The sequence below is a fragment of the Arachis hypogaea genome, chromosome 3 (assembly GCF_003086295.3).
Source record: "Arachis hypogaea cultivar Tifrunner chromosome 3, arahy.Tifrunner.gnm2.J5K5, whole genome shotgun sequence".
Classification (NCBI taxonomy): Eukaryota; Viridiplantae; Streptophyta; class Magnoliopsida; order Fabales; family Fabaceae; genus Arachis; species Arachis hypogaea.
This window is the reverse complement of record NC_092038.1, coordinates 92,603,708-92,615,126: the sequence shown is the minus strand read 5'-3', so window position 1 is coordinate 92,615,126 and position 11,419 is coordinate 92,603,708. Positions and strand designations below refer to the sequence as shown.

At 38.8% G+C, this 11,419-nt stretch overlaps 1 non-coding gene across 1 annotated transcript; it reads left to right on the top strand.

Moving 5' to 3' along the window:
* The first annotated feature begins 10,647 nt into the window (after nt 1–10,647).
* LOC112792873 (small nucleolar RNA R71) lies at nt 10,648–10,751 on the top strand. The gene has a single exon (XR_003197594.1). It is a non-coding gene; the product is annotated as a small nucleolar RNA R71 (small nucleolar RNA).
* Nucleotides 10,752–11,419: the final 668 nt, after the last annotated feature.

Here is an 11,419-nt window from a genome sequence, read left to right as displayed (position 1 = left end):
ATATAGAACTTCCTAAAAGAATAGTTTCTAATTCATTAATTTTGTCTTTATGTATGCACAAATCTTTTAGAAACTTTGCATATTTAGGTACCTGTTGAATGACATCAAAAAGGGGAACAATTACCTCAACCTTTTTGAATATTTCTACCATTTTAGGATCAGGTTCCAACTGCTTCCTGGGCTTCCTTGCAAGTTGTGGAAATGGAATAGGAGTGGCGTGTTCTGCAGTGTCTGTGCCCTTTGGTGCTTTTTCCTGTGATTTGGCGTCTTCTTCCTCAGCCATGTCCTGTATATCCTTTTCTTCCTCAATATCTTCTAATTCCACTACCTCTTTAGCTGAGGCGTGTTCTGGTGGGTTTGGCTCCTCCTGATTCCTCTCTTGCAATGTGGTTCCAGACCTTAGAGTGATGGCATTAATACCACCCTTTGGATTGGGTAATGGTTGAGAGGGGAGTCGACCAGAGCTTGAGGACTGGTTGTTAGAGTTGGTCAGTGATCTAACCTGTGAGACAAGGGCTTGCAAAGTAGAAGTCAAACCATTCAGAGTTGCATTAAAGTTGTTTTCCATGGACTGTTGTCTCCAATCAATGGCTTGTAGTAACTCATCATTAGGGGATGAAGAGGGATAAGTGATCTGAGAGGGTTGCTGAGAATTTTCAGGCTGTCTGAGATGAGGTGCTCTGTAGGCCTGATTCTGATTCTACTGCCTGAAGTTGTTATTGTTATTCCACCTCTGATTTCCATTGTTGTCTCTGCCTCCTCTGTTATGATTGTCCCTCCAATCCTGGTTAGAATTGTCTCTCCAGCCTTGGTTAGAGTTATCCTGCCATCCTTGGTTATAGTTGCCACCTAGATTGTACCCTTGATTGGGGCGGTCATGAAAGTTATGAGTGGCTGCTACAATGTTGTCTTCCGGTTGGAGTTGCGGACACTCATTGGTATAGTAACTGTAATCTGCACAAATTCCACATACCCTTTGTGGAACCTATTGCTGGTTGTGCTATGGTGGAGAAGGTTGAACTTGCTGTGGTTGTTGTTGATTGAGCTGCATCTGCTTCAGCAAGTTAGTTATTTCACATAAGCTCTGAGCTATAGCAGCAGTCTCTTCGCTAGTGGATACCTCTGCAACAGCTCTTGACCGACTTTATTTCTGCCTGTGATTCCTAGTAGAGTCAGCTAAGTCGCTGATCAAATGCCATGCTTCTTCCGTAGTCTTGTACTTTTTCATAGAACCATTGCTAGCACCTTCCAATGTGGTCCTATCTTGAGATTTTAAACCCTATGTAAAGTAGTCGAGCAGCACTATCTTGTCAATCATATGGTGGGGGCATGCTTCTCGAAGATTATTGAAGCGTTCCAAGTATTCATAGAGGGTCACAGATTCATCCTAAATGATCATAGACATGTCCTTCCTCAGCTTATCGGCAACTTCAGCTAGAAAAAATTTCTCCAGAAATTCTCTTCTGAGTGTATCCCAGTTGGAAACAGTTGTTCCGGGCTGAGTGTAGTACTACTCTCTTGCCTTTCCCTCCAGAGAAAATGGGAAGGCTTTCAACAGAATGGAGATTTCATCAGTGCCATCATGCTTAATAGTAGAACAAGTAGTTTGGAAATCTCTAAGGTGCTTGATAGGCTCTTGAGCTGGTAAGCCATAAAACTTGGGCATCAAGTTGAGTAGCGAGGACTTTATTTCGAAATCCACAGCCACTGTTGGGTGGTGGGCCTGAAATGGTTGGAGTGTAAAATCAGGGGCTCCTTCCTCCTGGATAGTGACTCTCCTGGGTGCTGCCATGTCACCTGCACGTAAATGAACTGGATCAGTAGAGAGGGAGCTTGCTTCTTCCTTAAATGACATTTCAAGTTCGTCCTCAGAGAGGACTCGCCGACGCTGAGCTTGCCTTATACGTGAAAGAGTTCTTTCAATCTCAGGGTCAAATACTGGCAAGCTTGGATCAGGAAGTGAACGCGTCATTTAACGAAAGAAACGTACAACTCATAGTGACAGAATAAAAAGAAAAATTGCAATTAAAATAAATACCAATCAATAAATTAGCACACTGTTGCAACTCCCCGGCAATGGCGCTAAAAATTCACGTGGCGGAAATTGGCGGGTTAAGAAATTATTAATAGAAATGCATTGCAAGTACAGTCCTTAACCAACCGAAAATTCGCTTATCAATTTAGAAGGGTTGTCACAAAATTTAAATTAAAATACTGGGAGTATGAGTCCTAGGTCGTCTCCCAACGAGTTGCAGAGAGATGTGCTATTTTATCAATCAGGTGTTTTCAAAAATGGTTGAGTTGATAAACAGGAAATTAAAATAGAGAATTTAATTAATTCTAAATAAAAGCCTTGACTGGGAGTAGATTAGTTGGAAGCCCTATTCTTGTTGAAGTACTCTCAAGATTAATTGATAATTGATGATTACTCTATTTAGTTACCCCTTACTAGGTAAGGGAGAGTCAAACAAGTTGGAATGCTGTTTCTATTCACAAGTCCCAATCCGCTCATTGAAAAGGATTTGTGTCAGTGACTAGAAGGCATTCCAACAATGAGCTCAATTACAATTTTTCCTTTAAGTACCCCAACTCAAGGGTTCCTTTCAATCAACTCCCCATCAAGTAAGGGAACTACTCGCTCATTGTGAATGTAGAACTCATAACATAGGAAAGGGAATTAAAAAGAGACATGATAAATAATAATGAAAAAGATTAATTAAAAATAAAAATAGTCTATATTAATAACTTGTAAAAATAAGCCAATGTCAACTCTAGGGGGATTAAGAACATGGAAGAATAAGTAAAGAGCAAACAGCAAAGTATAATGACTAGTACCGGAGGTGGCCTCTTCTCAAAAGCTAAAAAGCGAAATCTTCCCAAAAATCCTAATTATGAATGTCAAGTGATAAAAATCTAGGGGAGGAGCCAATTCAGATCTAAAACTAAAAATTATGTGGAATGAATTGTTGTCCTATGTTTCTGCATGTTCCCTGGCTCTTGTCTGTGTTTCTGGGCCGAAAACTGGGTTGAAATCCGGCCCAGAAACTCTACCAGCGACTTCTAAAATTCTGTAGATCGCGCACGCCACGCGGCCGCGTCATTCATGCGAACGCGTCATTCGGCGTTTTGCTTTCCCACGCGGGCGCGTCGTCCATGCCTCTGCGTCACTTATGCTTTTCCAATCCGCGCGGTCGCGTGAGCCATGCGACCGCGTCACTGCGATTTCCTCTCTTTTGCGCGGTCGCGTGAGCCATGCGGCCGCGTCACTTCTCGCTGGTCATCTATTTTTGCAAACTTCCTCTCCAACATCCAATTCATTCATGCCCTATAAAGCCTGAAACACTTAACACATAGATCACAGCATCGAATGGGATAAAGGAGAATTAAAATACCTAATTAAAAGTCTCTAGGAAGTAAGTTTTCAATCATTTAGTAATTTTAGGAAGGAAATATAAATGCATGCTAATTATATGAATAAGTGGGTAAAGATCATGATAAAACCACACAATTAAACACATTATAAACCATAAAATAGTGGTTTATCAGTTGCCTACCAACAGGTACTTTTTTGGGATTATTGGCTTGACTCATACCGCTTTCTAGGATAGCGGGTGGATTGATTTTTGTTGACCTTTTTCTGCTCTAAGGTAGTGCTTTTTCTTTTTTACTAGGATCCTTCTTTCAGTGAGTTTCTCTGTTGACCACACCTCTTTTAGCTCTTGTTCTTTTTTGGGGTCTTAGTTGTTGTATAGATTTTTGAAAGGTACCTTTATCAAAATCTTCTTGGATTAATGGGTCAATCAAATTAACCTTTGTGCAACCTTTTGCTTCACTGGAGCATGGATTCTCAATGTTGGTGGCCTTGCATTCTTCCCTAAGATTAGACACTATGTCACTTGGAGATGGATTTGATTGCTTCTCTGCTAATTGCTTAGCAATAAACTCCAATTTTTCCTCCAAATTGTTGAAGGTGATTTCTTGATTCTTGAAGTTTGTTCTAGTCTATTGCATGAAGTCTTGAGTTTTTTGAAGAAACTCTTGAGTGGATTGAGACAAAATTTCTTCGGCAAGCCCAAAAGAAGTTTATGGTTGCATTGACTCCATTTATTGTTGGAAGGATAAATTCGAATACTCTTATCCGTGTCCAATCCAATTATCATCAAAGCAGTGCCTCTGCCTAGGATCCTTCTTTCAGTGAGTTTCTCTGTTGACCACACCTCTTTTAGCTCTTGTTCTTTTTTGGGGTCTTAGTTGTTGTATAGATTTTTGAAAGGTACCTTTATCAAAATCTTCTTGGATTAATGGGTCAATCAAATTAACCTTTGTGCAACCTTTTGCTTCACTGGAGCATGGATTCTCAATGTTGGTGGCCTTGCATTGTTCCCTAAGATTAGACACTATGTCACTTGGAGATGGATTTGATTGCTTCTCTGCTAATTGCTTAGCAATAAACTCCAATTTTTCCTCCAAATTGTTGAAGGTGATTTCTTGATTCTTGAAGTTTGTTCTAGTCTATTGCATGAAGTCTTGAGTTTTTTGAAGAAACTCTTGAGTGGATTGAGACAAACTTTCTTCGGCAAGCCCAAAAGAAGTTTATGGTTGCATTGACTCCACTTATTGTTGGAAGGATAAATTCGAATACTCTTATCCGTGTCCAATCCAATTATCATCAAAGCAGTGCCTCTGCCTAGGAAGATATTGATAGCTCCCTGAACTTGTATTATATCCCATGTATGTCTCTCCATAGAGATTATACTTAGGGGTTTATGATTGCATTGGCTCCCATTGCTATGAGTAGGAAGAATTGTAGTATTCTTGGCTTTGGCCCAACTAATCATTATCATGATAACTCCTCTGTTTGAGGGGATAGGAGTTACTCCCCCATCTTGAAGAATAACCACTGTGTGTTCCTCCATAGAAATTATAGCAAGGGGCTTGTGAAGCATGCATTTGGTCTACTTGTACTGTAAGCAAGAAAATTTGCTGAAGCATATGTTTGTTGAATGCAATAATTATGCTCATCGAATCCATTATTCCTTGCACACAAAGAAAAAAAGAGATCAAAGGCACCAATGGAAAGACCAAATAGAATACTTAATTGAAAGAGCAAAACAAAAGGCAAACACCAAACTTAATTCATGCAGAAGAAAAAGAACAAAACTAATTAAAACTCTAATAAAGGAAATAAAACAAAGAAGAACAAAAATAGAAACCTAATAAAGAAAAGAAACTAAACAGAAACACAAACCCTAATGACAAAATAAAAAACACTAACAAATAAATGAAATAAAAATAAAACTATGATATAATTTGTTAATTTAACCCAAAGTATGATGTCAATATCAATTAATCTCCGGCAATGGCGCCAAGTGAAAACAGAAACTCACAGATACCGACAAGTGCACCGGATTGTTCAAGTAATACTTCAGTGAGTGGATATTGTTCCTAAAAAGATTAAAGGACTAAGCATGTAAATATCGTATTAAATTACTAATTAGATCAATAAAACCTATATTGGAAAACTGTTGAGACTTGCTGGAAAGTAGAAAGCTTGAAAATTAGGTTGCTTGAGTGCTTAATGCTTTAGAAGAGGCAGTGATTGTTGAATTGAAAGAAATCAATATGGGTGAATGTCTAGGGTTTCGAAGTTGTTCATGTTCTCAGGAGAATTAAACCTTGTTAACTTAGTTTTAAAGTTTGCAATACTCTGTTCATGACGAATCTAAAGTAATCGATTTTCGATGTCTCGACTCCTCGGTTTCTTTTTAATTAACCAACCACCAATGTCTTGGTCGATTGACAAAATAAAAAGGTTAAATTCAAAAATCTGATTCAGTTCTTCAAAGGGAAAACATAATTATCGAGAATTGTCTTGATCCAGATTATATGTTACGTATCTTAAACTAGGGTAATCAAAATCATGTATTGCCGCACGCTTACAAAATCCCCTTCGTCTAATTTATTTAAAAAGCTATGAGAAAGAGTTTTTAAGCATGATTTGAAAATTAGTTCTGTCGAATTAGTAAATAAATCTAAGATAGGATTAGCACACATGGTGATGCTACTTATTCTTTATTGATGAAGAACGAAATACTCAATCATAAACAGATTAATGTAAAGCTTTAAAATAAATGAAAACTAAGATTAATAAACCATTGAAACACAAACAGAGCTCCAAATCCTTTGACACAGGTTTAGTTACTCATGGAGAATTGAAAAACAAAACAAAAGAAAGGAAGAAAAAGAGAGACCGTGAGGGATCTGAAGATCTTCCTCCTCACATCATACCTTCTCTCTGTGAGCTATCTCAGTTATTTGAATCCTAGGTTTTCTAATAATTCAAAATCAAAACTAAATCTTATCTTAATCAGAAGTAATTAAGATAATATCTAATCAATTCAAATTTTAAAATTCAAAATAGACTCAACTTCAAAAGCTTATTAAATAGAGAATCTTCTCTAATATTCAATTTGAAATCATATCTCCAAAGAATGATTATTGGACAATTATTTTTAATCAGGGCATGGCACGCCCTTGTAGCACGTGGCACGCCTCCCTTCAATTAAATCAGCGCGTGGCACACCTTGATCGCACATGGGATGCCTAAACTCATATTGATGACTTTTCTAAATTTAAAATATACATGCATGTGTTTTGTAGATGATTAAGTCTTATTTGTGTGCTTGTTTTAATATGCTTGTTTTGAATGATTGGCTTCTCTAGGAACTTAGAATTTTGGATAGTGTTATTGACTTTCCTAGTTTAATATGTTGATTCTTGAACACAGCTACTTATGAGTCTTGGCCGTGGCCCTAAGCATTTTGTTTTCCAGTATTACCACCGGATACATAAATGCCACAGACACATGACTGGGTGAAACTTTTCAGATTGTGACTCAGCTTTGCTAGAGTCCCCAGTTAGAGGTGTCCAGAGCTCTTAAGCACACTCTTTTTGCTTTGGATCACGACTTTAACCACTCAGTCTCAAGCTTTTCACTTGGACCTTCATGACACAAGCACATGGTTAGGGACAGCTTGATTTAGCCGCTTAGGCCTGGATTTTATTTCCTTGGGCCCTCCTATCCATTGATGCTCAAAGCCTTGGATCCTTTTTACCCTTGCCTTTTGGTTTTAAGGGCTATTGGCTTTTTCTGCTTGCTTTTTCTTTTTCTTTCTATATTTTTTTTCGCAAGCTTTTTACTTTTCACTGCTTTTTCTTGCTTCAAGAATCAATTTTATGATTTTTCAGATTGTCAATAACATTTCTCTTTGTCCATCATTCTTTCAAGATCCAACAATTTTAACAACAAGATCAAAAATATGCACTGTTCAAGCATTCATTCAGAAAACAAAAAGTATTGTCACCACATCAATATAATTAAACTAAATTCAAGGATAAATTCGAAATTCATGTACTTCTTGTTCTTTTTGAATTAGAAACATTTTTCATTTAAGAGAGGTGAAGGATTAATGGAATTATTCATAACTTTAAGACATAGTTACTAAACACTAATGATCATGAAGTAGAGACACAAAACATAAATGAACACAACATAAAAACCGAAAAGCAGAAAGAAATAAGAACAAGGAATGAATCCACCTTAGTGGTGTCTTCTTCTTGAAGGACCAACAATGTCCTTAAGCTCTTCTATGTCCCTTCCTTGCCTTTGTTGCTCCTCCCTCATTGCTCTTTGATCTTCTCTTATTTCATGGAGAATGATGGAGTGCTCATGATGTTCCACCCTTAATTGTTCCACATTGTGGCTCAAATCTTCTAAGGAAGTGTTGAGTTGTTCCCAATAGTTGTTGGGAAGAAAGTGCATCCCTTGAGGCATCTCAGGGATTTCTTGATGATGAGCTTCCTCATGCATCTCTTGAGATCCGTGGAGGATCTCTCTTGCTTGCTCCATCCTCTTCTTGGTGATGGGCTTATCCTCTTCAATGGGGATGTCTCCTTCTATGATAACTCCAGCTGAGTAACACAGATGGCAAATAAGGTGAGGAAAAGCTAGCCTTGCCATGGTGGAGGGTTTTTCGGCTATTTTGTAGAATTTATTGGAGATGACTTCATGAACTTCTACTTCCTCTCCAATCATGATGCTATGAATCATGATAGCCCGATCCACAGTAACTTTAGATCGGTTGCTAGTGGGAATGATGGAGCGTTGAATGAACTCCAACCATCCTCTAGCTACAAGCTTGAGGTCCAGTCTTCTTAGTTGAACTGGCTTGCCTTTGGAGTCTGTTTTCCATTGAGCTCCTTCCACACATATGCTTATGCTTTTACCACACCAAACGTAAAATATTGCTCGCCCTCGAGCAAGAGAAGAAAGAAGAGAAGAAAAAGAAGAAGAAAATATGGAGGAGAAGGGGGAGTGTAGGTTTCGGCCAAGGTAGAGAAGAGGGGGTTGTGTTGTGTGAAAATGAAGTGGAATGGAGGGGTTTATATAGGAAAAGGGGAGAGGGTAGGTTCGGCCATTTTAGGGTGTGTTTGGGTGGGAAAGTGTTTTTGAATTTGAAGGTAGGTGGGGTTTATGGGGAAGAGTGGATGGATGTGAGTGGTGAAGAAGTGATGGGAAAGAGAGATTGAGGTGATTGGTGAAGGATTTTGGGAAAGAGTGTTTATTGGGAGGAGAGATTCAGAGATTGAAGTTGTTGGGAAGTGTGACATGGGGAAGAGTGTTATAGGATTAGGAGGTAAGGTGGGAATATGTTAAGTGTGGATCCTGTGGGGTCCACAGATCCTGAGATGATCCTGTGTGAATTTTTTCTACTGTTTTTGATTCTGTTTTTAATTTTTATGATTTTTTCGTGACTCCTCATGATCATGTACCTAATAAAACACAAAATAACAATAAAATAAAATAAAATAAAAATTAGATAAATAAAATTGGGTTGCCTCCCAACAAGCGCTTCTTTAATGTCAATAGCTTGACATTGTGCTCTCATGGAGCCACAAAGGTAATCAGGTCAATGTTGTATAGTCCCAACACCAAACTTAGAGTTTGGATATGGGGTCTTAACACCAAACTTAGTGTTTGGTTGTGGCCTCCCAACACCAAACTTAGAGTTTGACTGTGGGGGCTCTTCTTGACTCTGAACTGAGAGAAGCTCTTCATGCTTACTCTCCTTTATCACAGAGGGATGGCCATGTTCCTTAAACACAAGGTAGTCCCCATTCAATTGAAAGATTAATTCACCTCTGTTGAGATCTATCACAGCTCCTGCTGTGGCTAGGAAAGGTCTTCCAAGGATGATACACTCATCCTCTTCCTTCCTAGTGTCTAAGATTATGAAATCAGCAGGGATGTAAAGGCCTTCAACCTTTACTAACACGTCCTCTACTATTCCATAAGCTTGTCTCAATGACTTGTCTGCCAATTGTAATGAGAACAAGGCAGGTTGTACCTCAATGATTCCCAGCTTCTCCATTACAGAGAGTGGCATAAGATTTATCCCTGACCCCAGATCACATAGAGCTTTTTCAAAGGTCAATGTGCCTATGGTACAAGGTATTAAGAATTTGCCAGGATCTAGTTTCTTTTGAGGTAAAATTTGCTGAATCCAGGTATCTAGTTCACTAATGAGCAAGGGAGGTTCACTTTCCCAAGTTTCATTACCAAACAACTTGGCATTCAGCTTCATGATAGCTCCTAAATATTGAGCAACTTGCTCTCCAGTCACATCTTCATCCTCTTCAGAGGAAGAATAGTCTTCAGAGCTCATGAATGGCAGAAGAAGATTTAATGGAATCTCTATGGTCTCTATTTGAGCCTTAGATTCCTTTGGATCCTTAATAGGAAACTCCCTCTTGCTTGAGAGACGTCCCAGGAGGTCCTCCTCACTAGGATTTTCGTCCTCCTCCTCCCTTGTGCATTCGGCCATATTGATTAAATCAATGGCCTTGCACTCTCCTTTTGGATTCTCTTCTGTATTGCTTGGGAGAATACTGGGAGGAGTTTCAATGACTTTCTTACTCAGCTGGCCCACTTGTGCCTCCAAATTTCTGATGGAGGATCTTGTTTCACTCATGAAACTAAAAGTGGCCTTTGACAGATCAGAGACTAAATTGGCTAAATTAGAAGTGTTTTGTTTAGAATTCTCTGTCTGTTGCTGAGAAGATGATGGAAAAGGCTTGCTATTGCTCAGCCTATTGCGTCCACCATTGTTAAAGCCTTGTTGAGGCTTTTGTTGATCCTTCCATGAGAAATTTGGATGATTTCTCCATGATGAATTATAGGTGTTTCCATAAGGTTCACCCATGTAATTTACCTCTGCTATTGCAGGGTTCTCAGGATCATAAGCTTCTTCAGAAGCTGCCTCTTTAGTACTGTTGGATGCATTTTGCCATCCATTCAGACTTTGAGAGATCATGTTGACTTGCTGAGTCAACACTTTGTTCTGAGCCAATATGGCATTCAGAGCATCAATTTCAAGAACTCCCTTCCTCTGAGGTGTCCCATTATTCACAGAATTCCTCTCAGAAGTGTACATAAATTGGTTATTTGCAACCATGTCAATGAGTTCTTGAGCTTCTGCAGGTGTTTTCTTTAGGTGAATGGATCCACCTGCAGAATGGTCCAATGACATTTTCGAAAACTCAGATAGACCATAATAGAATATATCTAATATGGTCCATTCTGAAAACATGTCAGATGGACACCTTTTGGTCAACTGCTTGTATCTTTCCCAAGCTTCATAGAGGGATTCACCATCTTTTTGTTTGAAGGTCTGAACATCCACTCTAAGCTTGCTCAGCTTTTGAGGAGGAAAGAATTTATCCAAGAAAGCCGTGACCAGCTTATCCCAGGAGTCCAGGCTATCCTTAGGTTGTGAATCCAACCATATTCTAGCTCTGTCTCTTACAGCAAAAGGGAAAAGCATGAGCCTGTAGACTTCAGGATCTACTCCATTTGTCTTTACAGTCTCACAAATATGCAAGAACTCAGTTAAAAACTGGTAAGGATCTTCAGATGGAAGTCCATAAAACTTGCAGTTTTGTTGCATTAAAGCAACTAGTTGAGGTTTAAGCTCAAAATTATTGGCTCCAATGGCAGGAATGGAGATGCTTCTTCCATCAAATTTGGACGTGGGCTTAGTAAAATCACCAAGCATCCTCCTTGCATTACCATTATTGGGTTCGGCTGCCATCTCCTTCTCTTGTTCGAAAATTTCTGAAAGGTTGCTTTTGGATTGTTGTAATTTAGCTTCTCTTAGTTTCCTCTTCAGAGTCCTTTCAGGTTTAGGATCAATTTCAACAAGAGTGCCTTTTTCCTTGTTCCTGCTCATATGAAATAGAAGAAAACAAGAAAAGAAAGAGGAATCCTCTATGTCACAGTATAGAGATTCCTTTATGTTAGTAGAAAAAGAAGGGGATAGAAGAAAGAAAAGTGAAGAATCCAAACACAAGGGATAGATTG